Source organism: Suricata suricatta, chromosome 8, assembly GCF_006229205.1.
Source record: "Suricata suricatta isolate VVHF042 chromosome 8, meerkat_22Aug2017_6uvM2_HiC, whole genome shotgun sequence".
NCBI classification, from domain to species: Eukaryota; Metazoa; Chordata; class Mammalia; order Carnivora; family Herpestidae; genus Suricata; species Suricata suricatta.
Window position 1 is genome coordinate 135,823,431 of NC_043707.1, and position 26,557 is coordinate 135,849,987.

Here is a 26,557-nt window from a genome sequence, read left to right on the forward strand (position 1 = left end):
GTCACTGGGAGTCCTCAGGTCAAAAGAATTCCTAGGAAGGCTTTCATGTCAGGGAAATAGAGGTCTTTTAGAGAGAGAGAGGAAAAAATGAAAATAAAGTAAAAGTTCAGTGTGAAAGGGAGGTGAGGATTATCTTTTGCCCCAGCAGAATTTTGTAGTACTTCTGCATCAGAGAAGTATTGGAAATAAACTAGTGTTACCATGTGCTTTTAGATTTTTATATTCTGTTTATATTACTCTCTGTATATAAGATTTAGTAATGTATCTGGTGTACCCGCTGCTCTTTGTCTCTTAAAAAAATGTTTTTTAATGTTTTTATTTATTTTTGAGAGACAGAGCAACAAAGAACAAGCAGGGGAGGGGCAGAGAGAGACAGGCTCCAGGCTCTGAGCTGTTAGCACAGAGCCCGACCCAGGGCTCCATCCATGAACCATGAGATCATGACCTGAGCCAAAGTTGGACGCTCAACCGACTGAGCCACTCAGGTGTCCCTTTTGCCTCTTTCTTAAATGCCAGAAAAGTAGAAACTATTTGGCTTGAATAAATTAATGATGGCTCCTGTATATCATGAATTCTTAAAAAAAAAAAAAGTGTATCTTTCAAATAGGATCCTGGTTAGGGTCTCAATGTTTTTAATGAGTTACCTTGGACACAGTAATTTATATCTTTAAAAGCAGGGATAAAAATCTTCCTTTTACTAGACTTTTCAAGGTTAATAAAAGAACTCCTGAGGCACCTGGGTGGCTCCGTCAGTTAAGCCTCTGGCTTCGGCTCAGGTCATGATCTCATGGTTCCTGAGTTTGAGCCCTGCGTCGGGCTCTGTGCTGACTGATAGCTCAGAGCCTGGAGCTTGCTTCTGATTCTGTGTCTCCCTCTCTCTGACCCTCTCCTGCTCGCACTGTCTCTTCTCTGTCTCTCTCAAAAAAAAAAAAATAAATAAAAGAACTCCTATTTATTGTTTAGGTGCTATTTATCTGCGAGAGGCTTCTTTGAGCCAAGAACTATGCAGAGAATATGCAAAATGAGTAAAACAGGATTGTTGCTCTCAGTTCACTTATTCATTCCATAGATCCATGTGCTCATCACTCTCAGTATTTGATAATGAGCAAACATATAGAACTTTCTCTAATGGAACTTGAGGTCGAGAGGGATCTGGGAACATTAATCAGAAAATCACACCAATGAATTACAAACGGAGATGAGTGCTCTTAAGGAAAGGAACACAATTCTCTGGGAACTTATAACAGAGGAACTTGACCTTGAGCAGGGCCTCAAGGGAAGCTTCTCTGACAAAAGTGATATTTGCCCTGAGGTTTAAAGGAGTAGGTTTTAAACTGTCTGTGGTGGGGGAATTTCCTGCTTTAGTGGGAAGGAGCAATGATGGTGGGTGGTAGGAATCCTGAAACCTTGGGGAATTTGAAAGACTGACATAATGAAAGGTGGGGGACTGGGAGGGGCTGCAAGACCAGCATAAAAGAAAATAAGTATCATAAAGTGCTGTCAAAAGCATTTAGGATCCTTGATCGACTAGGGACAATACGAATTCAGGTTGTTCTCACCAGCCTTTACAGCTCTGTGTAACCCAGCAGTTTTGAAAAAAGGGTCTGCAGGGAAAACAGCCCTCTCCAGGCCCTGCCAGTGTCTAGATCTAGCCGGTTAGAAAATTGGAAGTGGGTCTGAGTACAGGAGTGGCTTTTATGGCTTAGGCTTTAGGGCCAGTTTCATCGCTGACACGTATGGAGTGATCTCAGAGCACCTTGGCTATGAAGCAGATTTTCATCCACAGCCCCCCGCCCCCCGCGTGGTGGTCTCAGTGAGGAATGGTGGCTAGTGGGGCCTGTAGCGGAGCCGCACTTGCACTGCAGACCGCCTCTAATTTGTATCCATTGCAGCCACCTTTCAGGCAGCAAAGCCATTATGCTTCATCAGCTCTTGCTCTCAGTGTGGGGACTGTGTTAGTGGTTTTAGATGATGTTCTATCTCCTGTAGAATAACTTGATTTTTCTTCAAGAGAAATCAACAGAATGATGTTTAAATGGCAAATGGGCGTATCACTTCGGTTATCTGTGCCGGCAAGGCAGGTCCCCTGAGTTCTCTCTATGCAGTCTCCTCTTGCCCCCTTTGAGAGACTTTGGTCTTAACCATTTTATCTAAATCTCTGACTCTTAGTAAGAAGGTACCTAATAATTCAGAGACTTTATTGGGCTCTGGAATGTCAGATAACCTTTATGAAGCTATTTCAGAATTGTGCCTAGAAGGCAAAAGGTATACTATTAAAGATTACCCAAAGAGATAATTTAAATTTTGAGCTTATAACTTTTAAATTTGGGTTGACAATGAGTTTAATACTTTAAAATTCATATGGTATAGGAATGTGTTTTTAAAAATTTGCTGTGGACTGTCTTGAGACAAAATGATCTTGACAACTGTTAACTACCATAAGTGTAGTTTTTTTTAAATGTTAATAAATTTTTGAAGGAAGGTGTATGTTTACCAAATTAGTGGGGAGAAAACTAACTTGAAATTAACAGTGGGCAATTCTGTTTAGGCGCACATAACAGTGGAATTAATGAGGTACCTGGGGTGGGTTATATGCTTAAGGCCACGTGGCTAAGAATATGCATTTATTTTGCTTCCTTATTGGGTGGATTTCAGTCAAACCTAATTTAAGAAATGCCTTGTCTAGCAGAGGGAACTTTGTTTTCTTGGGGAAAAAGGATTGGTGAGAGGGACTTTTAAACAAATGGCTTAGAATTCCTAAAAACTGTAAGGAAAATTGGGGTCAGAAATGTTGACACCAAACAATGCTTCTTTCTCCTTGCATCTTTGAAACAAACGTTCTGCATGCCTATGACCCTTGGTTATTTCATCCGCATTTGTTAGACGTCAGAGGTGGTTGGCATTAACATTCCTGGCAGAAGCAGAGGCACCTCTAGAATGTGTGAACTGCTGATCACTCACGGGGATGCGCTGCCTCTTTAATATCTTGCTTGCAGATGCATTTTCTAGCTGACCACGCTATTAAGAGCTGCCATCAATCATGAAGCCTTCCAGTTCCGGCTTCGGGAGGGAGTGGGGTACTCGGGGAGAGGGGGGCTGGCCATGCTAGGAAGGAGAGAAAATTGCAGGGGGTTTTGTGTGCGCGCGCCCGCGCCCGCGCCCGCGCCCACGATAGTGGCGGCAAGTAGGGGTGCGCGCGGAGCAGTCCGCGATCCAGCCCAGGTTTTCTGGCTGCCGCCGCCGCTGCCTCTGCGGGGTGGCTGCTCTTTCTCTCCGGCGTCTGGGTCACTGGCATGTGGCAGTGTTGGCCCAGCCGCCGGGGCTGAAGGAGCGCGCGAGCCTGAGCAGCGGCCGCCTCCACCAGCCGCGGGCGGGGCCCGTGCGGCCACCTCCCGGAGCCACCGAGCTGGGGGGAAATGCGCCCTTGCTGCACTGTCCTGAGGCCGCCTGGGCCTCCTTTTGTTTAGCAAGTGCATTTCACGCCCCAGCCCCTGCCCGCCCCGCCCCTGCCCGCGGGTCTGCGTTTGCGGAGGGCCCTGCGCCGGAGGAGGACCAGGCCTGCGGGCTCAGTTCCTGCGAGACCGGCCGCAGGCAAGTGGCCAGCGCCTCGTGCTGCAAAGGGGACGCGGGTCGTGGGCCAGGAAGTTGGACAAGTGTGGGCACAGGGGCTCTCGGAGGTGGGTGTACCCAGAATGTTGTAGCTGACCCTGCCAAGATGAAGCACTCCGTATACGGAATGACGATGGCTTTCCAGGAATCAGGAAGCGGTATTTGCTTGTCCCATTGCATTTTTGTTGGCCTTACTAGTTTTTCCAGTCGCCCCAAACTCTAGAACTCCCAATTAAAGAAACCAATTGAGAAACACTTTTCGGGCAGAGAAAACACTATTTTAAAAAGATGTGTGTGTGTGTGTGTGTGTGTGTGTGTGTGTGTGTGTGTGTGTGTGTGTTTTCTCAAAGGAAGGTGTTTTTGAAGATGAGCAAAGTGTTAATCCAGTAGTCACTGATGAGAAACTTTATTGCTTATTGTGGAGTAAATTGAAGTTTAAAAATATATGAATTTGATGGACTTGGTTACAAATAATTTGGGGCTACTTATGTGACAAGTACAGTTTGTTTCTGGAACCAGAACACTAATGTTTTGCCAGACTAGCTAACATGCTAGTTTTGAAAAACGAAGGCTTTACTTTAAATCGTTAAAATTGTTTTGGTTTGAGGTGCTGGCTTCCTATCCCTTCCCCCTTGTTTACTTGGCTCTCCTTGAGGCTCTGGGGAGACCTGCTCGGCCACTCTGTTTGCCGAGACTTGTGTTCCTTTGTTTTACTCTCAGTTTTCAGGCTTTCCTGGGGCTCGCGTGCCTGCTCTCCTCGGGGCATTGCAGGGCAGGAGGTCTCCTCTCAGCCATATGGAAATTTAAAAAAAAAATGGCATATGAATGAACGTGGGGGTCAACAGAAATTAATTTTTTCCCTTTGAAATTGTGTTTGGGTGCTTTAAGATTGAGACACTGAATTAAAGTTCAGAAGAGTTTACAAAGTTCATAAAATTCTGTGCCAAAATTACTATATTGAGGTTTCCTTCCTCCCCCTCCTCCCTCTTATTTCTGGCTAGGAGTTCCACATTTAAAGCAGACACGATTTGAAACCTTACAGATGGGAACAATATCCCATGTAAGCCTGTTGATCTGTGGGCAATGACTTCCAGATGCACAATCAACTCCACACTTTTATGCCTGCATTAGATTTGAGCTCCAAGAGGCAGGCACTTGCTTTTCTGAATACTTACATTGCCTAGTAAAATAACAGACAGCCGACATTTTAGAGGCTTAACAGAAACTTCACAATAGCGTGGGAGCAGCAGTTAGAAGCTTGTATTGTTTTTTTCTCCAACTCTGAAATTTAGTAGTGTTTAAAGTATTTTATAAAGGTCTCTGGGACCAGTGAAAGGTGGTTTTCAGGCCAGAGCACTTGAGCGCTCATTGTACTCTTGCAGGCCCTGGCGCTTGGCAGGCGGCTTGAAATGTTATTTGATCTGGTTGCGTGATAGAATTGAGTAGGGTTACGCTTGTCCTTCCCCTGGCTGTTAAAATCGATGCGTCAATGTACTGTTCAGTGACTTATTTAGAGACTTAACCTACATTTATTCACTGTAAGAAGGGTTCCAGAAAGAGGCTATTTAAATTTTTGTCTTGTTTTTGTGGTTTTGCATCTATGAATTGAGGCGAGAGCTGACGTCATGTAGCTGTACCACTTCCTTTGTGTGTGTGTGGTTTTCAAAGCCGGTGTTCCTATAGGATACGTTCCAGCACGCACGGTCGTGACTATTTCTGAAATGCCTGAATGTGTATGTAGTCCAGATTCAGGTAACTTGAGCTGTGTGCCGGTTTGTTGTTTATATTGTGTAGGGGCGGGGGAGGTGAAGAGTGTGATAGTGAACCCTGTCACCCTGTCTGGGATCGCCTGTGCTATGCAGACTAGCTTTTCATTGTCATTAGTGCATCTGTGTACAGCTGTTCGCTCAGAATGCGTTGCCCGCCCTGCGGGGTGGTTTTATCTTACACTGGAGGTTTTATGGACTTGTCTGGCTGTGTTTCTTAATCCCTCTCCTGTTGCCACTATGCTTGCTTTTAAGCAAATGATAGAACAAGACAGGCTTTTGTTCACTCATGAAATAGTTTACTTGTTCGAGATTTATTTTTGGTTTTGAGGAAATTGGTAAAACATGTGATTTATTAGTAGGTATTACATTTACTATTCTTTTCCAAGGTCAGAGGGTTTTGTTTGCTATTATGTAGTCTGAGTAGCCAGTGGAACCATCCATTTTAAAATAACAGAATGCCAGTATTTAAAACACACACACACACACACACGGACTTGCGCGCTCGCTGTTCTTATTTGCTATTCTGGGATTAGTTTGTGAAACAGAAATAATGTGATTAAACTGTTTCCCTCTGTCTCTTACCTCTTGTTACACTGGTTACACTGTAGCCAAAGGGACTGGGGAGCCATTGACTAACAGCACTTTGGCCAAGGACTGGGTAATTAATAGAAGGGTTTAGAAATGTCTGTTCAGGGACATTTGTGGCCACCTTTAAATTTTAAAATGAGTTTTTGGCTCCACGTCATTGGTATTTCAGATGCAATAGCTCTGAGTCTTAGAATATAGGACTGTCACAAAGCCAGCCTTTTCTGGTCATAAAATAGATGTCGATGTGCATGACACATTTTTTTCTCAGTAGTGTGGTCTCCTTACTGTCTGCCTCTGTCTTGAAATACTCACCGTCACAGGCTTCTAAGACTGTTCCCTATGTTTCTTAAAAAGAAGCAAACGCCACAAACAAAATGGACAGAAATCTGTTTATACATAGAGTCTTCTCCAGAGTCCCAGTTACTGATAGTGGAACAAGGAGGCCAGCAGGGGTGGGGGAAGGGAGGTGTGGTGTAGGCTGAAGTGTCTTTTTAACTCTTTGGGGAGAAATCGGTTCTTCTCAAAACAACCTGGAATGAGGAAAGTGCAGCATTTTCTAAAAAAATATATATAATTTCAGTTAGCCTATCTAGAAAATGTTCTCTTTAATTAAAAGAAATAAAAACAGATTGACAGTAGCAGCTACTGAATCCAAGGAAAAATAGAGGGAAGTAAGTATCTTGGACCTAAACAGGTTATTTCAAAAGTTCATTCGTAAATTCTTCTCTTTTTTTTTTGAGACCATAGTTTTTGAATCCAAATTTATTAATGGGGATTAGAGTCATAGAGGTGCCTTCAAATTATTTAAAAATCCTTGATATGATTGATATGTATATTTATAATGGAAATAAAACAATAATGTTGGCATTTAATTAGCAGAAAAAGCATAGTTGTATGCAGTGTTTAAAGCTGTGCATGGAGCTCTGCTGGTCTAATTAATCAATTTATTAAGTACAGCTTGGTGGTTAATAGCTAGACTGCCTGATTTCTGTTCCTAGCTTTACTGCTTACTCACTGTGAGACTTATATGTTCCTTAGCCTCTTTGTGACCACAAGGAAAATGATAAGTCTATTTCAGAGGGTTGTGCAAAATTCTTTGGAACATGCCTGGCACATAATAACAACTAATATTTAATATAGCGAGCACTAATTCTGATCTATGTACTGTTTTAGTTGCTAAACAAAAAAGATGGAAGCTTCTTAGAGCACTTACATTCCAATGGAGGAAGACTAAAAATTAAAGGGAACATGAGGATTCTGTGCAAAGATAGAACTTTTGGGCATGCCAGTGAGTTTTAGAAGCTGGATATAAGAAGTTTAACATCACTCTTTAAAGCACCATATTTTCTTTCTTGATAAAATGTGTCTCTCACGAGATAATGTATCAGCTTGCAGGTGTAATAAAGAAGGCAGAACAGACTATCTGGTAGAGGAAAAAAAAAAAGAAAAATGGAACAGCAAAGACAATAAAAAACAAAATAAAACAAAACAACAACAACCATGATATGAAGAAGCCCTAAGGTAAATCCCTATAGAAAGCCACAGGAGCCAAACTGCTTATGCATCATGACTCCAAACTATGTGCACACCCAGATGTACTCAAAGATGCTAAGGAAAAAGGTTAGAAAGAGATAGACCACATGTTAATAGTGCAGATCTTTAGATGATGGGATTATGAATAATTTTATTTCCTTAGTATTGTTGTCTTTGCATGCATTATTTAATCTTTGCAGGCTTAAATACCTCTGAGGTATACACAAGGGAGCTGAGGGTGAGAGGGTAAGCAGTCTGACCAAGGCCTCACAGCTAGTGCGTGGGGAGGCCGGGACTCCAAGCCAAACCCTGACTTGCTATTCTTAATGTGACCAACTCTCATCCTCAAGAGGTGACCTTTATAAAAGCGCCTCCCCCACAGATGTGGTTCACATGGTTTTGAGATGTGTTTATGCTAAGCAGAGGGCACTCCCTGAATCTCACGTAGAAGGAGCTAGTGCTGAGGTCATGCGTGCACGTGTGGTTATTAGGAGAAAAAGCCAACATACTGGCAAGAGGAGGAAATGGAAGAACAATTTGAAAGAAGGTGGTCTGAAAGGTACAGCAATGTGAAGGGGACAAAGGGCGGAAAGTGCTTCAAGTGGGTGGTGCCAGAGCACAAACATGTTCTAGGTCCTGGACTAGAGACTGAGAACCAAGAACACACTGCAGGAGTCAGTGGGACCCCTGGCAGTTTGGTGACAGCAGGACCGCCAGGAGGGAGAGAGGATGGCTGGTGATGAGTCGAAGCCAGTTTGCATTTGCTCAGAAGATGTGGAGGAGCCTGGCAGTGAGAAGGAGTTGCCAGAAGAGGCTGCAGGTTCATCACGGTCACTGGTTGATGTTTTAAGAGGTGAATGGCAATGGCAGACATTCTTTAGGTAGGATTTTTTGATGCTTAGTATGACAGTTGTATTCAGGTTTGAGGATAAGATGAGGTAATGGATGTGAATCACTTTAGAAAGCAGAAAACATCTTAATTTCAGAGGATTAGTTACAAGTACCTAGGAAGAGTTTTTAACAATATGATAGGTTAAGTATGGGAAATTATTTACAAAATTATTTATGCCAGCAAATATTTGAAATGATCTTTTGATTCTAAAGTTGAACAATTAGATCTGTTTCTCTTATCTGGTTTCCGGTAAACTGAGTGAGCTTTTGTAGTTGTGGTTTAAAAAAAAAGGGTCAGTTTATATATGACTGTTGAGCTTCAAAGGAATAAAATAGAGTGAAAGACTGTGCATTTGAAGCTTGCTTAAGTCAGAAGCCTCCAGATGGTGTGACTGCTGTGTTCACAGCTGTATTTACTGCAGGTTCACCAGATTATCTACTAATAACTTAAAAATAGCTGGTTAGAAGCAGTTGAATATTCAGGTCTCTGCTGATTTTGAACCTCAGCAACACTAGTGACCTCACTTGTGTGCCTTTAGTAGATGCCAGTTGAAATTACTTACTTCCTTTTGCCTTGCCATCAGGATTTCTTATTTGGGGCAGCTTACGTGTTGCATAAACAACCAGAATGCTTGTATATAGAGGCAGATGACCAGAATTAAAAAAAAAATTTTTTTTTAAATGTTTATATATTTTTGAGAGAGAGAGAGAGAGAGAGAGAGCATGAGTGGGGGGGGAGGGGGGAGAGAGAAAGTAAGTTAGAAGCAGGCTCCAGGTTCTGAGCAGTCAGCACAGAGCCTGACATAGGGCTTGAACCCACGAACCGTGTGAGATCATGACCTGAGCTGCAGTTGGATGCTTAACCAACTGAGCTACCCAGGCGCCCCAAGCAGAAGTTTTTAATGTGATCTCTTAAGCTCCAGAGTGGAGAATGGCTCTTGATTATCTTTAAAAAATGTTTTTGTTGTTTTACTTTCCTTTTATCTTATTAAATGTTTTTAAAGTGTTAAATATATTGAGTTGGTGTCTTACACATATATATCATTACATAGAGAACTTCCTGTGTATTTTGGAATTACCAACAAATAACAATGAAAAAAAAAGTCCTTCAATATTCAAATCTATTCCCCAGGATAAAGGCTTTTTTTTTTCTCTTACAGAGATTTAATAAATGTATGTTCTTTTGGAAGGACGTAATTTACTAAATCTTAAGGGTTTTTTTTGACCATACATACTATTATTTTTTTGCTTAGTAATGTTACTAATTAAATGTAAAACATAGGAGAATAGTTTGAATTTATCTAGGAATTTTAAATAGGTGAGGGCCAGTAAGAAAGGCAAACACATTTATGTATTAATTGACTAAAACTTTATAGAAAAACATCTAGTTTGAACCTTTTTAACAATTATTTTCTGGTTTTGGTTTTAGATATTTCATTTTTTTGTCTTGTGTGTGTATATATTTAAAAAATTTCTTTAAATTTATTTTTGAGAGACAGAGAGAGGCAGCACGAGCAGGGGAGGGGCAGAGAGAGAGAGGGAGGCACGGAATCTGAAGCAGGCTCCAGGCTCTGAGCTAGCTGTCAGCACAGAGCCCGACGCGGGGCTCGAACCCCCGAACCATGAGATCATGACCTGAGCCAAAGCCGGATGCTCAACCGACTGAGCATTATATTTTAATAATTAAGAAAATTAGGTTGAAGAATTTTTACCTGTGTGTATATTCTTTTTTTTTTTTTTTTTAATCCCCCCTCGTCTCCTCCCCCACTCCTTTAATCATCTCCCCAGGCAATCTCTTCTTTCATAGTCTGTGGTCTTCTGTGAACATAATTCACACACTGAATAGGTAAAGGAATACTCAGTGGTGGGATGTTTACCTTTTTTGTTTCTTTTTTTTAAAACATGTTAGATGTCCATGGAAAGAAGTATATAAATTAATATTCACTCTCAAGTATGGTGGGGACAGAAGCAGTTTGCGTTTTGATCTTCGAATAGAAAGGAATATTAAAAACCGCTGAGTAAATGTAACGTCCAAAGCAGTTTGGCTTTTTTCAGGAAAGTTATTTTCAGCTTTCTCAACAGGTTTAGGTTGATTGCATAAACATTTGTTACCAGATAAGTAATTGTATTGTATGTGATACATTAAAAAAAAATTAAAGCCCCTATTTAATAAAATCAGTTAATGGACGTTATTTTTTAGGGCACATTTTAGTTTGTTGGAGGATTGAGTGGAAAGTGCAGAGAGTTCTCATATGCTCCCTCCAATTCAGTTTCCCGTTATGAACATCTTGTATTAGGGTTGTACCTTATTATAGTTGATGAACCAGTGTTGATAACTTTTTCTTAAAAACTAAGGTCTGTAGTTTATATTAGGGTTCAGTCTCGTGCATTTTGACAAATGTTTAATAACATGTATCTGCCATTATGGTATCACACAGAGTAGTTTCGTTGCTTTAAATATATTTTGTGTTCCACCTCCTCATCTCTCCTTCTCTTTTTAAGCCCCTTGCAACCAGTGATATTTTTATTGTATCCATAATTTTGCCATTTCCAGATGTCATATAGTTGGAATCATAGAGTACGTAGCCCTTTTAGATTGGCTTCTTTTGTTCAGCAATAAGCATTTAAGGGTCCTCTGTGTTGCTTTGTGCCTTGATAGCTTATTTCTTTTTATCACTGACAGCACTCCGTTGTCGTGTACAATTTATCCATTCATCTGCTGAGGTGCAGCTTTGTTGTTCTAGGTGTTGTCAATTATGAATAAAGGTGCTATAAACATTTGTGTGCAGGTTTTGTGTGGAGATAAGTTTCCAGTGCATTGGGTAAATACCAAGGACTGTGTTTTCTGGTTGTATATGTAGTTTTGTAAGAAACTGCCGTACCGTCTTCCAGAGTCCGGTACCATTTTGCTTCCCAACAGCAATGAAGGAGAGCTCCTGTTGCTCCACACCGCGCCAGCGTTCCGTGTTGTCGTCGTTTTGGGTTTTAGTCCTTTTTGTTTATGACACTACTCATTTCTGGTGTCAGCTTTGATTTTTCTCTCCCACTTGCCTTGAAGAGGGAGAAATGAGAACCATAAATATTATATATTACATGTGCCGCATTCTCCATGCTGTGGGGAAAGGCAGAAAGGTATACATTTAAGGAATAATATAATCTGATTACACTTTTTAAAAAATGGGCATAATTCTTGTATGATGATGTTATTAGTCTATTTTTCATGTAAAATGTAGTATTAATTTTTCCACTGATTCTATGCACATGATTCTATCCCCTTAGTTACCCTGTGTTCTTTTTTTGTAAAAGATTTCATTTTATTTATTTTACTAAATTTAAAAGAATTTTATATTTATTTAGTATTGATACAGAGAGATACAGAGCATGTGGGGGGGAGGGGCAGAGAGAGAGAAAGAGACAGAATCTGAAGCAGGTTCCAGGCTGTGAGCTTTCAGCATAGAGCCCGACGCGGGGCTCAAACCCACAAACTGTGAGATCATGACCTAAGCTGAAGTTGGACGCTTAACTGACTGAGCCACCCAAGCACCCTATTATTTTATTAAATTTTAAAGAAATGTTTATTTATTTGGGGGGGGAGGGGCAGAGAGAGAGAGGGAGGCAAAGAATTCTGAAGCAGGCTCCAGTCTCTGAGCTGTCAGCACAGAGCCCAATGTGGGGCTTGAACCCAAGAACCAGGAGATCATGACCTGAGCTGAGGTTGGAAGATTAACCTACTGAGCCAGGCAGGCGCCACCAGAAAATTTCATTTTAAAGGGAAAAAGATGCTTTGAATTTTTTGAAATCCACTCATTCTACCAAAGATCCTTATTTGCTAGTTATTTATAGATACGAAGATTTGTATTGATTTCTTTACTGCTAAACCATTTATGGAACGGACAAGGGACTCAGAATGGGGAAATTGGATCCTGTCCTTGGAGTTTATCACATATTTACTAATTACCCAGCAGTGACTATTTGAGGACGTGTTATGGGGCAGATGTCTTGCCCTTCTGAGATGAAGCTGAAATTACTTCCCGGCTACATTTATTTAGGGCAGTTTTGACTTTGCATGTATCCAGTTAATTATTAGAATTTAACATCAAATTAACTCTGCTCTATATCTACCCAGAGTTTTGTTGTGAAGATGATTTAGATAGGCTCTCCTGCTGGTTGTGCAGTTTATTAATTCCTGTCTGGAATTCTTAACTCTGTTTTTACCAGGCTCTGGATAGAGTACCAGTAGTAGGCATGATTTTTCCCTTAGAGCAAAGTTAGTGAATGTTTGGCTACATATCCACAAAACACAATCGTGGGTAGTTTGTGGAACTTCTGAATCCCATCCCTGGATCTCTCCATGAAGAACTGTTCTGTGGGGCACCTGGTGGCTCAGTTGTTTGAGCGTCCAACTTCAGCTCGGGTCATGATCTCATGGTTGGTGGGTTTGAGCCCCACTTTGGGCTCTGTGCTGACAGCTCAGAGCCTGGAGCTTGCTTTAGATTCTGTACTTCACTCTCTCTCTGTCCCTCCCCTGCTAGCGCTGACTCTGTCTCTCAAAAATAAATAAAAAACATAAAAAGAAAACCTGTTCTGTGAGCCCTAAACCCCTGTTTGAATTACTTTTGCATTTCTTATTTTTGGCAGATTTCCTTTACTTGAGTAGGGCGGTGTGAGGCCATTGGCTTGTATGGAGCTCTGTGCGGCTTGCTGTTTGTGCCCTGAACGGTTCTTCCAGGAGTTTGCAGGCTGTTGTCCACATGACACCATGTCTTTATGAGGACCAAGAGGAGAAACTTTCTCAGCTCTTAATACCAGAAAAACTGACCCCCTGAGTGATGTGGTTTGTTTTTTAACTTACGGATTTAGAATCCTGTGACTGATCACATTTCCTTTGAGCTATTTGCTTATAACATTTTGGCCACATCTAAAAAGAAGGTATAAAATGAACCTGAACACCTCATTCATGGTTTCAATTTTTTCTTTTCTTTAAGTTTATTTATTTTGAGGTGGGGGGACAGGGAGGGAAGGGAGGAGGGAGAGAGAGAAAGAGAGAGAATGAATGAGAATCCCAAGCTCCGGACTGCTGAGCTGAAATCAAGAGTCTGATGCTTAACCCACTGAGCCACACGGGCACCCTGATTTCATCTTTTTCATCTCTTTGCTACACCCTCCTGCAATTTTCCTTTGTGCCAATGAAAACAGGTGTAGTTAGAGTCCAGGCTGTGTAGCCTGTGTCACCTGTGAGACTTGTCATGTGACCCGAGGACACACACCTCTCCTCTTCTGTAGATGATGCCTCCTTGGTGTGGCTGCCGTACGGTCAAGGGGAAGGCTCTCAGAGCAGTGTGTTGTACTTGTGGATGCTGAACGAATCTTAGCTTTATTATCTCCCTTCCCTCATCTATTTTAAGTTTTATTTTATATTGTATAAATCTCAGTAAGCTGCATTAAGTAGACCCTTTTATAAGTAAGCTAGCCTTTATATTTTCCCTGGTTCCTGTTTGTTTTTTATGCAAAGGTTTAATTTCTGCCTAAAGACAGTCATTAAAGAAATTATATAGGAGAGTGCTGTGGACTGAATTGTGTTCCCCCAAATTCACTAGGCTCTAACCCCCCAGTTTTTTGGTATTTGGAGGTAAGGCCTTTGGAATGTAATTAGGTTCAGGAGGGTGGTGGTCCATGAGAAGAGAAAGAGACCAGAGCTCCTGCTCCCTGCCCCCCCCCCCCTCCACCCCTGGTAAGGACACAGAGAGAAGGCAGGGAACCAAATAGGATGGAGCCTTGATTTTGGACTTCTCTGCCTCCAGAACTATCCTGCTTTTGAAGCTACTGAATTTATGGTACTCTGTTACAGCAGCCTGAGCAGATTAATTCGGAGTAAATTTCATACATGCTGAGTAAAAGGTGATCAGTAGCTTATCCCTGCAATTGAGCTTCCCGGAGTGAAGTGGGGATTATGCTTCTGTTTGCAAAAGGCTTTGTGCCTACAGGATGGCCTTCCCCAACCTGTGATTTGGTCCTCACAGCTACCATATGCAGGAGACCGGGCAGATACTGGCTTCCCAGGTTACAAAACGAGAGCGCCAAGCCTCGGGAAGTTAATTGAGTTACATACATTCACAGTTTCCATTTTGGAAGTGGCTAAGCCTCTTAGTAGCTATTTTTTCTTACTTCTCTATCCATTGTTCCATTCATGACCATTTTAATATTGGCAGTTCAGTCTTCTAATCCTTTGCCTTAGAAAGAACATAACCTTCATTTTTAGTCTTTGTTCGAAATGGTATTTTCAAACTGAAGAGAGATAATTCCCACTTTTTTACATTTTAACATGGGAATTGAAAGCTCTATTGTGAAATTGTTGAATTTATCTTTCCTGTTTCAGGGAGAATTTATGAATTCTTTGGCCTGCTGGTTAGATTTGAAGTATAACATTTCTGTGAAATATCATAAAGCTAAAAAATGTGATAGTACTTGAAATACTATTTGTGACATCTTATCCTTTTATTTTGGTCGAGGAATTGGTTTGCATTCAGTCTTGCTGATGAGTGTCTAGAATGTAGGTGTTATTTGGTGTTACCCAGTCAGAAGATTGCTTGTGTTCATTTTAGTTAAGGTGGTTTGAGTATGTCTTGAACAAAGGGATAAAACAGGCATGTTAGAAGCCACAAACTCTCAGTAGTTTAAAAGTGGGGGGGGATCCAGTTCACAGGATCCCTACAAAGTTTAATATTGATGAGCTGTCAGGACATACTGTATTTGCTCCATTTCCCATTACATTTTAACAGAGAAACTAAAAAAAATCAATTCTTTATTTCCTGATGATAAAAATGTTTCATTTGAGTAAAGCCTTGGAGTACATTTAAAAAACTTTATTGAGATAAAAATTCCATAACAGACAATTCACCCTTTGAAAAAGTGTACAAATCACTGTTTCTTAGTATATTCAGTGTTGTGCAGCCATCACCACAATATAATGAGTAATAGATTTTTATGTGGCAGTTTCTGGTGATTAATTGAATACTCCTCAATAATGTTTTCCGTGTAAATTTGTACTTCTGTGAGTAAGAATATAACGTTACTATATATGGCTTTACTCTTAGAATACGTAATTGGCTGGAGGCATTCAAACCCAGCTTCTGTGCACAGTGGTCTGAAGTAGCGAGTTAGCTGCCGCCCAGGGCTATTAAATCCTTTAGTGACTGACGACTTCTTTAAAGTAGAGAAAGCAGTTATGAATATGGTGTGAAAATGGTGTGTAGTCTCTTTCAGCATATTATTTGGAGAAACTGCAACTTTTCCAGACCGTTGTTTTACTTGGTGCACTCAAAATATGTTAGACATTTGCCATTTTCAGCAGTTTGTGTTAAAGATTTTTTCATTTGTTAATAGAAAGGCAGCCAGCCCTTATGTCTCAGATTAGGGGAATTTCTTAGTGTTGATTTCCCAGATGGTTCATAAAATTCAAGTGGGCCCTTAGGCTGCTGGGTAATCATACTTATTTTCCCAGTTCATTCACTCACCCAGGTTCCTAGATGACTCTTTAGTACTTTCTTCTTTTGTACTTCTCCCTGTTTTCATGCTGGGTTTCCTGCCTCAGCGAGAAAAACCAGTGCAGTCCAGAACTTTCTCAGAAACCCACCACCACATTGACCTACCTTGCAGCAGAGACTCGGCCTGCCCGGCTGCTTCTGTAGAAAGAAGAGCTATTCTCAAGCTCTCTAGGGGCCAGGCCAGGCCAGCCCATTCCACCCTCTACGGTGCCACCCTCTACCCTGTCATAGCATTTCATTCATGTTTCGGGCTCTATTGGATCAGTCCCAACAATGTACACATGTGCTGCTTTTCTCCTAGCTTAAAACAAAGAACCCCAATCCTTTTTTGGCCCTACTTCCCCTGATAGCTTTTGCTTGTTTCTCTACTCCTCTTTGTAGCAAAATATCTCAGTAAGAATTCTCTGTACTTACTTTCTCCAGTTCTCTCTCAGATCAGCCCATCACCCATCATGCCAGGGAGACTGCCGGTGAAGATTACTGCTTGTTTTCCTCTGCCTGGAATATATTTTCCCGGATTTCTGTGTGGCTTCACTCTCAAGTCCCCGGGGGGCCTACTATATTGACCCTTGGTCTCTGTTCGCAGTTTGCCTCACCCTGCTCTGTTCTTTCCCGGGAGTGTTGTCTTGTCACATAATACTAATATATTTGTTTCCATTGCTTATTGCTCCTCCCACTAGAATAGAAGGTCCTGACGGGCAGGGATTTTCATCTGTGTGGTTCGCTGATGTCCCTCCAGTGTGTACGGCAGTAGCTGGCGCTGTTCCCATGGGCGGCTGATAAATGGTTCGTTGAGTCTACGCTGTGCCCTAGGACTCAGGGCTTTAAAACCAATCTAAATGAATATAACTAAAAATTTTATCTCTAGTCCAGACCTACTCAGCTGCCAACTTCACATCTCCACTTGGGTATCTCATAAGTATCTAAAACTTATTAGCATGTCCATATGGAACTTCTGATGTTTTTCAGTAGACCACACATAGTTGTGTGGTTTTTACTTTCTGACTTCTTCATCTAGTAGGATTTAATTTGTCATCTCTTTGGTGTAAAAATTGTACCACCTGGAGGGTTAGGCTGGGGCAATCTTAGATCACTTAGTTTCATGGGCACCTTGAAAGCAGACTTCAGAAGAGGAAACAGGGAGCCAGCGGGTGCTTTTGCTGGGGTGCCCTCTGGAGAAACAAGGCTTTGGGGAGCCATGTCTCGTTAGAGACAGTGGGCACAGGAAAGCTCTTAGGAAAGGAAATATAGCTACCTTTTTGAACATTGAAAACAATTCTGAAAACTCTACCAATTAAAAGAAGTCAATGTCCATTATTTAGTTAACTTTAGTAGTATCTTTTTAATTGTGGATTCTGTACAACTATTAATAGTTTATTGTGTGACACTTGGAAAAATGATTTTAGGGGGTCTCCTGGGTGGCTCAGTCAGTTAAGCCTCCGACTTCAGCTCAGGTCATGATCTTGTGGTCTGTGAGTTCCAGCCATGCATTGGGCTCTGTGCTGACAGCTCAGAGCCTGGAGCCTGCTTTGGACTCTGTGTCTCCCCCTCTCTCTGCTCCTCCTCCACTCATGGTCTGTCTCTACAAAAATGAATAAACATTCGGGGCGCCTGGGCGGCTCAGTTGGTTAAGCCTCCGACTTTGGCTCAGGTCAGATCTCACATTCGTGGGTTCGAGCCCCGCGTCAGGCTCTGTGCTGACAGCTAGCTCAGAGCCTGGAGCCTGTTTCAGATTCTGTGTCTCCCTCTCTCTCTGACCCTCCCCCTCTCATGCTCTGTCTCTTCTGTATCAAAAATAAATAAAAGCATTAAAAATAATAAAAAAAAATGAATAAACATTAAAAAAAAGAAATATGATTTAACTTTCAAAGTAAGAAATTATGAATATTTGCTATGGAAATTTTGATCTAAAAATATTTTAATTGTTATGTACTTAGCAAATACAAAATATTTTTTAGAAAGCCTTTGTAAGTATAATGGGTAAACTATTGGAGTAGGAAATGGGCACTTACAAGTTCTTCTGGGGGATGACCTAATCAGCCCTCTTAAAATCTAACTTAAAATGTAGGGTTTTAGTGACACATGGAGTTAGTGGCATCTCCTCTGTAATGGCTGATCAGGTCACATGGCATCATAAATACTGACTGAGCTGGCTTTCTTCAAATTGATTTTCAATTGGTAATTACATTTACTCTAGCTACCAGTAAATTATTAGATTTCTTGCCCATGAAACTCTTTCAAAGAATCCTACCCCTATAATGTGTGTTATTAGTTTACAGGACAATGCCTGGACACTGTAGGCAGACTTGTGAGGCAGAAAAATTACTGGTGATTTATTTTATACACACATACACACCGTTTAGTATTATATTTCTCTAGGTGATGTTAGAGATCAAAGGAACTTGCAATAATGTTTCTCTTTTCTGGAACCAGTGAACCAGCAGAACAATCCTGTTTAATTTAATTTAGTGCTAGTGGTATTAAAAAGGGAATGAAATTGTGATCACACTGTGCCTAGACAACCTAATTATCAGTGAAAACTTTGTTCATATTCTGTAGATGGGGAAAGATGGAGGAATTTGCCTGAAGTTTTTACTTTTTAAGTAATTGAGTTTCCTTTATGCATCCAGAACATTACGGAGCGTTAATGTAGGTCTATTTTTAATAGATTAGTATGTGGTAGGTCTGTGATGAACTATAAAGAGAGAGGTTGAAAGGACACAAGTCTGAAAATGACTCCATGAGACAATAGAAGTGCACACATTGTCCAAGACAAGAGGACCACCCTTGTAATGCCCAATCAGGAGAGGCCAGCTCACACCTTTAACTTTTCTAAGGGCAGGCCTAAAGATGGAGGCTAAGACTAGTCCTGGGCCCACTCTGTGATTGGTCAATACTCTAAATGTTGTGATTGGGTCCCACCAAGAGTAACACATACTCTAGGCCATGTGAATGGTTAAATCTGCTGTCAGTGATGTTGTATAATAATAATTGGATCACTGTACCTATGTCACAATTTCCTGTAACTCCCTTTTCCCAGACTCATAAGAGCCCTGCCCCACCATGTTCGGGGCTCTCAGCGTGGGTCCCCTGCCTTGGTAAAGTCTGTGAGCCCGAGTTTATAATTCCGTAATAATAAAGCCCTTTGCTTTTGCGTGCGTGACTTGGTCTCCCTGGTAGTCTCTGGTTCTTGGGGTGATAGAATCTGGGCATAACAAGATCCAGTCCTTAGTTTACAAGTCTGATAATATTACCTTTCTTTTTTGTAACACTAAAATACTCTAAACTTCATCCTCAGCGTGATCTCTTGAGCTAGGACTGTGATTCCTGCTTAACCGACGTGAAAATAGCTGAGAGTCCAGGTTACTCCACTCACTGCCCCTCAGTACCTGGTCTTGATTTCCACGTCTGATGTTATCTCTTCTACATCACAGCCTCCGGACTTAGTGGAAATAGCGACAGTGGACCTCTGGGAGATGTCTATAGACCAAATGTGATAGAATATGTGGAGGTAGAGAGGGAGGGAGAGCTTATACTTTGAATGTGGTTGATTTCGATAGATGCCTTTAATGAAGTTTTGGGGTGTTGGGGGTTCATGGGATCCAGAGCCAGCGGCCAAGAAAGAATTCTTGAAGACGTCTTTGGTGCAAAAAGGCGATTTTATTAAAGCACGGGCACAGGACTCATGGGCAGGAAGAGAGCTGCATTGTGTGTGGAGGGGTGGGGTGTGGGGGTGACTATTTAATGGAGTCCGGGGAGAGGGAGTTTCCATAGAGACTTTCACATGCTAAAGACTTAGTGGATGCCAAGCTGTCTAGCTAAGGTGGTTTTTCCCTCTAGCAAAGTACTAAGTTAAGACCGTAGGGAGTTTCTGGACTTTAGGCTGTGATGGGATTGCCTTTTTCAGGTAAACTGGCAGGAGACCCTTATCAGTTTAACCATTTGTGTTTTTGTCCTTTCCTGTTTTTGAGTAGCCTGGAGTGTCTGAGGCATATCTTGAAAGTCCCACTTTGGGCCTGTGGTGGTGAGCTGTTACACTGCACTTGGCCTTCAGCTTGCCCCGTGCTCCCTCATCACTTGACTTCAGAGAAGATCCTCAGTAGGTCTGTCTTGGCCATATCTAAATATATGTATGTTTTCTTTGTGTAAGGGATGTATTAGAGAATTGTTTTGAGAGGTTAAGATAATTTCACTGGACTTTTTCCAGTAATGTGTTTTTAAAAATGAAAATATTTAATCTCATTTAAGTTTTTCAGTTTCTCAGGGGAACCTCAGTTTGGTCTATTGGGGGTTGAGTTTTAAAGGGGCCAGGGAGAGTGTTGTTTTTTCAGGGTCCACTTTAAAAAAATCAATTTCAGCATTTAATACTAAAATAGAAGGAAGTGGGGCGCCTTGATGGGTCCATCGGTTAAGTGTTTGACTTTGGGCTGGGTCATGATCTTGCAGTTTGTGAGTTCCAGCCATGCATTGGGCTCTGTGGTGACAGCTTGGAGCCAGGAACCTGCTTTGGATTCTGTGTCTCCCTCTCTTTCTCTGCCCCTTCCCCTCCCCTCTCAAAAATAAACAAACATTAAAATAGTACAAGGAAGTAAAAGCTTGGTTTAGTGGCAGTGCCAGGATTACTATTACTTGTTTAAATTAATATTCCCTTGGTAAATCAATTGTATCTAGGTTCTTGATGGATGAATTTAACTGAGAACAGGTTACAGATTACTACATTAATTTACATGAATTGTGCCAAGTATGAGCATCTAGAGAAAGACACTTTTGAAAATAATATTTATTTATTTTTGAGAGTGAAAGAGACAGAGCATGAGCAGGGGAGGGGCAGAGAGAGTGGGAGATGCAGAATCCAATGGGGCTCCTGGCTCTGAGCTGTCAGCACAGAGCCCAACGTGCAGGATGTGAACTCACCATATGGGATCCAACTGAGTAGAAATGGATGCTTGACCGACTGAGTCACCCACGCGCTTCTCCCTAATTTTTCCTTTTTTTACTGTTAGAAGACCTGGCTTGGTCAGACAGATTTTACAGATTTCTCCCTTCTTATGCCTTCTCTTCTAAAATTACATTAATATCTTATATATGGATATGGGGTGTTCAGGTTCTCTTATAATTAGCTAACTTCAATTGTTGGAAAATTTATTCTGGTTTTCAGAGGAATAGAAAGTGTAAGTAAAAATTTACTTAGAAGCTAATAAGTAAATTTGTAGTTCTTTAACTTACCAGTTTGCACTTGAACAGGTTTTGGTTAAAAAGACTACTTGAAAACTGCTTAAATTGAAGGCATCTGTGAATTATCAGACCTCAGAAGGTTAGCTCTAAGTATCTGGACCAGTAAAGGAGTTTCTAGTCCACTTTTGGTATTTACCTTCTGAAGGTGACAAGAAGGCTTGTCTTCTGAGTTCATTGCTTTTGCCAGAGCCAAGATGATTGGTGATCTTGTCATTATGGGGAGGTGGTACTGGAGGACCTGAGATTGTACTTGACCTTTATTGTCTTCTGTAGGAGCCACAATGATCAGTGAGCCAAGTACTTTTGAGCTTGATTATTGCTTAACTGACCTTTCTTGTTTGTTTTTTAGAAGTCTTAGTATAAGTTGGGTTGTTTTGTGTTTGCTGTAAGTTCCACACTCATTGCTAATATACTTATTTGGCAAATGATTTCATAAGCTTGTGTGTTTTAGTATTACTTTCATTATGTGAAAGGGAGGAAGGGCCTTTTATGCCCAGGATATTTTTAAATTTTTAAAATTTTTATTTATTTATTTACTTATTTATTTATTTTTGGGTTATATAAATTAACCCATTTATTGTAGGCTAGCAACATTTCGAATGGTGAAGCTTCTACTGGCCTTTCAACTCCTTCAGTCTTCTGATGGCCAACTTTACTGTGACAGCAGAAGTGGTGCTGGAGGTCCAGGCACCACCAGCTGCGGTTTTCATGCAGGAACCACAGTGCCAGATCCCCACAGCTGTCTCTTCATCTTGGTTTTGCCACAGAAGGAGCAAGTGTACTTGGCGTGCTGGCTTATTTCAGTCTTCTTCACCATTTTCCTGAGGGAGGCACCATAACGGGGCCCGTGTGTACCGACAGTTCTGACCTTCTTGGTGCGCTTAGCCATGTCGCCGCAGACTAGGTCTGAGCCCAGAGAGCCCAGGATATTTTCTTAAATGAGAAATGATTCTTTATTTAGTCAAACTGGCTTGATGATACTGGTTTCTAGCTAAGTTGTCTATACTTACAAGAAGATGAAGTTTTAATATGCCTAATGTATTATTTGGTTACTGAAGTATGCTTCAAAATGAAGGTTTTTGGCACCCTTTGAACCATGAAAAATTTAAGTCCTGTTTTAGCACCACTGACTCTAATGAAAATTTTATTTAGTATCTGTCTTTTATTACTAAGATCCTCTAAACCCTACTGTAAAAAGCTAAAAACCTAGTATTTTAAACTTGTTAAATAATATTGTTAACCTGTTTTTGAAAGAGGGCTTATGGGGTTTGATTTCTGTTTTTGTTTTTTTTCCTTTCTCATTGAGATTAGGTTTGATAGCCCCATGGAGCCATAGTTCTGACTTTTTTTTTTTTTTAATACTAAGTCAGAGAGGTAGATACTTTGTTTTTTATTTTCTGCCATAAGTGAATATTTTTTTGTTTTATATGTTTATAAAAGCAACACCAGTGCCTCTGGGGGATGGTTTCCCCCAGACTGCAGCCGACTGTCAGGTTATCATTGTATCGGCAGAAGTTTGTGGACAAGCCCCCTCCCCTCTCTTCTCTCTTTCTCTTTCTAAAAAGTATTTAAGTAATCTCTACACCCAACAGGGGGCTCAGAGTCTGGAGCCCGGGATCAAGAGTCGCACGCTCTGCTGATTGAGGCAGCCGCCGCCCCTCCTTTGTTCTTTAGCCGAGTTCAGCAATTTAATTTCTCTAGTCCTTAAGTAGAATCATTGGATCTAAGTAGTGCCCTCAAGCAGAGAATGAAGGAGCAGTGAAGAACAAGTCTGGAGGGAGAAATGGGATGAAAAGGAAAAACGAGAGGGCAGAGAGGTACACGTGTGGTGTTGAGCTGTGGGAGGCCTGGGAAGCGGCTGCGGGGCAGGGGCAGGGGGTGCCACTTGGCTTACTGGCCCCCATCCTCTTTCTCCTTGTATGTGCAAGCATTGGTGTGCCCAGCCACGCGGGCATTTGGCACCTAAAATATTGGTAATTTGTAACATTTGGTACATCTGGCTTATGAAGTTATTCAGTTGAAGTTTGGTGACGTTCTGATAGAGCTTTAGAGTCTTGTTCATCTGTTTTCTTTCTTTTCTTTTTTTTTTTCTTTAAGGTGAGGAAAGCAAGGCACAGAGTTGGTAAAATAATAGAGCCTAATTTTTTCTTTCCTTTTAAAAAATCTTTTTAAAATGTTTACTTTTGAGAGAGAGAGATAGTACAGGCCATTGAGGGTGGGGGCCACAGAGAGAAAGGGAGACAGAATCTGAAGCAGGCTCCAGGCTCTGAGCTGTCAGCACAGAGCTCCACATGGGCTCCAACTCACAAACTGCGAGATCATGACCTGAGCTGAAGTCGGGACCGAGCCACCCAGGCGCCCCAGAGGCTAATTTCTGATTGGTGTCTTTGGGCTTCACTAGTGCTCATTCTACCAAACCAGTATGGCATTGTGTAGTTTTATCTCCCACTTCTGAATTTGATCTTTCTGAGACTCTGATTCTTTGGATTGAATTAAGCCGTGTGAAAGAATCACTTGTCATTTCTAATAAAAGCTTGATTTAAAAAACCTGATTGAGGCTGGAGTACCTGCGAAAAGTGCATCCTTACTCGCCTCTGTAATTTTTGTTTCAGCTTGTTACTAGAGTCAGCGTTTTCCTTAAATAATCATTACATGTTCACACTCCTGGATATAGAGACATTAGTAAGTCCTGTGCTGTTATCTTTGTTTTGTAGGTAATATTGATGTTTATCATCTGTACGGGGGAAGGCTTATTGTCAACACATAGTAAATATTTTGACCTCAAAGAACCAGGAAATGTAAAACAAGATATGGTCACAGTCATTTTGAGAAAGTTTATCGTAGGTCATACTTAGTAGCACAGATTCCCAAGGTCAGAACAACATCAGAAATGCAAATAGCAAAATTTGACTTGAACACCAACAAGAAACCCCCATGAAATGACATGAAATTTTTGTATTACTTCAGAAGAAACTAGTTGTGTAGTTTAAGAAATGTGGAGGAATTAATTGTATCATATTCCATAAATGTTATAAAGGAAGGGAGATGTAATTTACTTGCAATTATTAGTCACAAAATTATGAAGAATATAGAGCCCCACTTTGTTATGGACAGCCTGTAATATAAGGAAAGGAACAAGTCCCCATTTCACACGTGAATAAACAGACTTAATCTCAAGGTATGACAGAGCTACAGTGCAAAGGACAGCCTGGGGGTGAGGAAGGCAGAGATCTTTGTCACTTAGCCAAAATAGGGTAGGATTCAGAGTAAAGGAGACTTGTGATCAAAATAAGCCTCAAGTCTCTTTAGGGCTTTGCATGATTATGTTGAATAAGAGGAAAGCGTACAAAAAATATTTTTGGTGTGCAGCTTATTATACTTAGGGGTCTACTTCTCAAACCTAGAGCCATGTTGAGTAACTGTTCAGATCTCTCAATATGAGTATTAGGATATAAAATAATCCATTTCATTTTCTCCTCCCACTTCTGACTCAATTCTTTAATGGTTCCCTTAGAATTCCAACTACAGACAGTATTTCTTTCTTCTTTTTTCTTCTTCTTCTTCTTCTTCTTTTTTTTTTTTACTGAGATCTGTGAAAAATTGGTGTTGAACATCTATTTCAGGTAATTCCTGTCTTGATCTGTAGTAGAGATAAATTTCACTTTATTGTTGTCTTTTTTTTTTTGGATTTTATTTTTCAAAGCAATCTTTGCATTTAACATGGGGCTCGAACCCATAGCTCCAAGATCAAGAGTTAACACATTCTATCCATTGAGTCACCCAGGCACCTCTGTCTTCTTGATTTAATAGAAGATCTGTGATTCAGAACTTGAAGTGCTACTCAATCTCTAATTTTGTTTAATAGTACATTTTAAACTGCAGCCAGATTTAGACATTAATGATTTTAGGTTTCCTCTCGTATTTTATATTTATGGGGGCAGTAGAATAATATATAGAGAATGATTCAGCTAAGCAAATATTTGTACTTTGCCACAGTGTTAGATGTTCTAAATCAAATATTTGCTATAGAAATTAAAACAGAGCTAAACTAAGGAACCAGCAATCTTAGCTTTTAAGATGGTAACATGTGGCTTCCAAAACCTCCTTTTCAAAGCACCTGACAAAAATATTTAAGTAAAAGACTCCATGGTTACTGTATAGAATTTAGTGCAGAATGGTGATCTCTGTATGAGACCCTTGTAGTTTATTCCACGGATGTATAGTTTATTTCATTTATATATACAGTTCATATCTGGTTTGGTTTGGAAGTTTTTGGATCATTTTTGAAGTGGGGTTTATTGTTGGTTACATGTGTTTTTGCTACATCCTTCCCCACCCCTACATTTAGTTTTCTTTCTGGATCGTTTCTGTTAGCTTTTTTGTTAGTAAGAAAAGACAATTTGTTTAAAAGTAGGCTCCATGTCTAAATGTAGGGCTCAAACTCACTACCCCTGAGACCAAGAGCTGCAGGCTCAGGAGTCAGCCCCGTGCCCCAAGACACACGGTTTTAAAGTCCAGGAAGTTTCTTGACGTGTGTTCCTGCCGAATTGACCCGCACTAGTGATATGCGGTTTTTTCTTACTTTTTTATTTACCTGTATTCCCGCCCCCCCCCCCCTTATAGTATTTGCAGTTCCTAATCTGAGCTGGATGTGAACAATGAAATGGCATTCTCTCACTTCTAAATTAGTAAACTTTTCCACACCCCAGTGGGGAACTAAGGTGGTAGAATTCACCCTCCTCCTTTTCTTTTTTTCTTTTCTTTCCTTTTTCCTTGTCTTTGTCCTTTTCCTTTCTTTACCCTGCCTGCCTTCCTTCCTGCCTTCCTTCTTTCCTTCCAAATCCTGGTTGAGGGCTTTCTTTTCTCCTAAGGACCTGTTTTTGCATAGATGTTCTATTTCACAGTGTCTCTTTCCTTTTTACCTCAAGACCTAGGATCCTGACTCCACGCCTGAAGAGCTGTGTTCCCCCCCACCCCCCCAGACTCTTCCCTCAACCTCCTTACTTCTTCCCTTTTCCCCCAATCCATCTGACCTTATGTCCTTGTTTTTGAATTGCTCCTTCCTGTTGTCAGAGTCCTTCTGGAAACTGTCTGTGGAATACAGTACTTTGCATTCAAGCTAGACTTCTCTGAGGAGAATTTGCTCTGTAGACCACCACCTACTTTTGCTGCTTTCTTAGATTCAGAAGCTCTTTCAGTGCCTCCTCTCACGGCAGTGGCTGATCTTTCCCCTCTGAGAGATCATTAGTACTTGGCACTTGCAGGGCGAAAGAAGGTGTTCCTGAGAAACTCATACACTTAAGCCTCTCCCTTCCCCCCCTTTTCCTTCTTCTTTGTACTTGTAATGAAATAGTCAGAAAGCTAGAATGATTACTGGCCAAGTTCATC

At 41.0% G+C, this 26,557-nt stretch overlaps 1 protein-coding gene and 1 pseudogene across 4 annotated transcripts in view; one reads left to right on the plus strand and one right to left on the minus strand.

The window, feature by feature from the left end:
* The first annotated feature begins 3,592 nt into the window (after positions 1 to 3,592).
* RERE (arginine-glutamic acid dipeptide repeats) overlaps positions 3,593 to 26,557 on the plus strand; it is a 293,409-nt gene continuing 270,444 nt past the window's right edge. Inside the window, exon 1 of one of the 4 annotated variants that reach the window (XM_029949991.1) lies at positions 3,593 to 3,677. The gene's annotated coding sequence lies outside the window, so the exon portion shown is untranslated. Of the gene's footprint in view, positions 3,678 to 3,717; positions 3,768 to 5,291; positions 5,362 to 7,986; positions 8,059 to 26,557 lie in introns of those variants that run through there. The other 3 variants (XM_029949993.1, XM_029949995.1, XM_029949996.1) reach the window with 3 other exon arrangements.
* On the minus strand, positions 21,728 to 22,058 carry LOC115300322 (annotated as a pseudogene).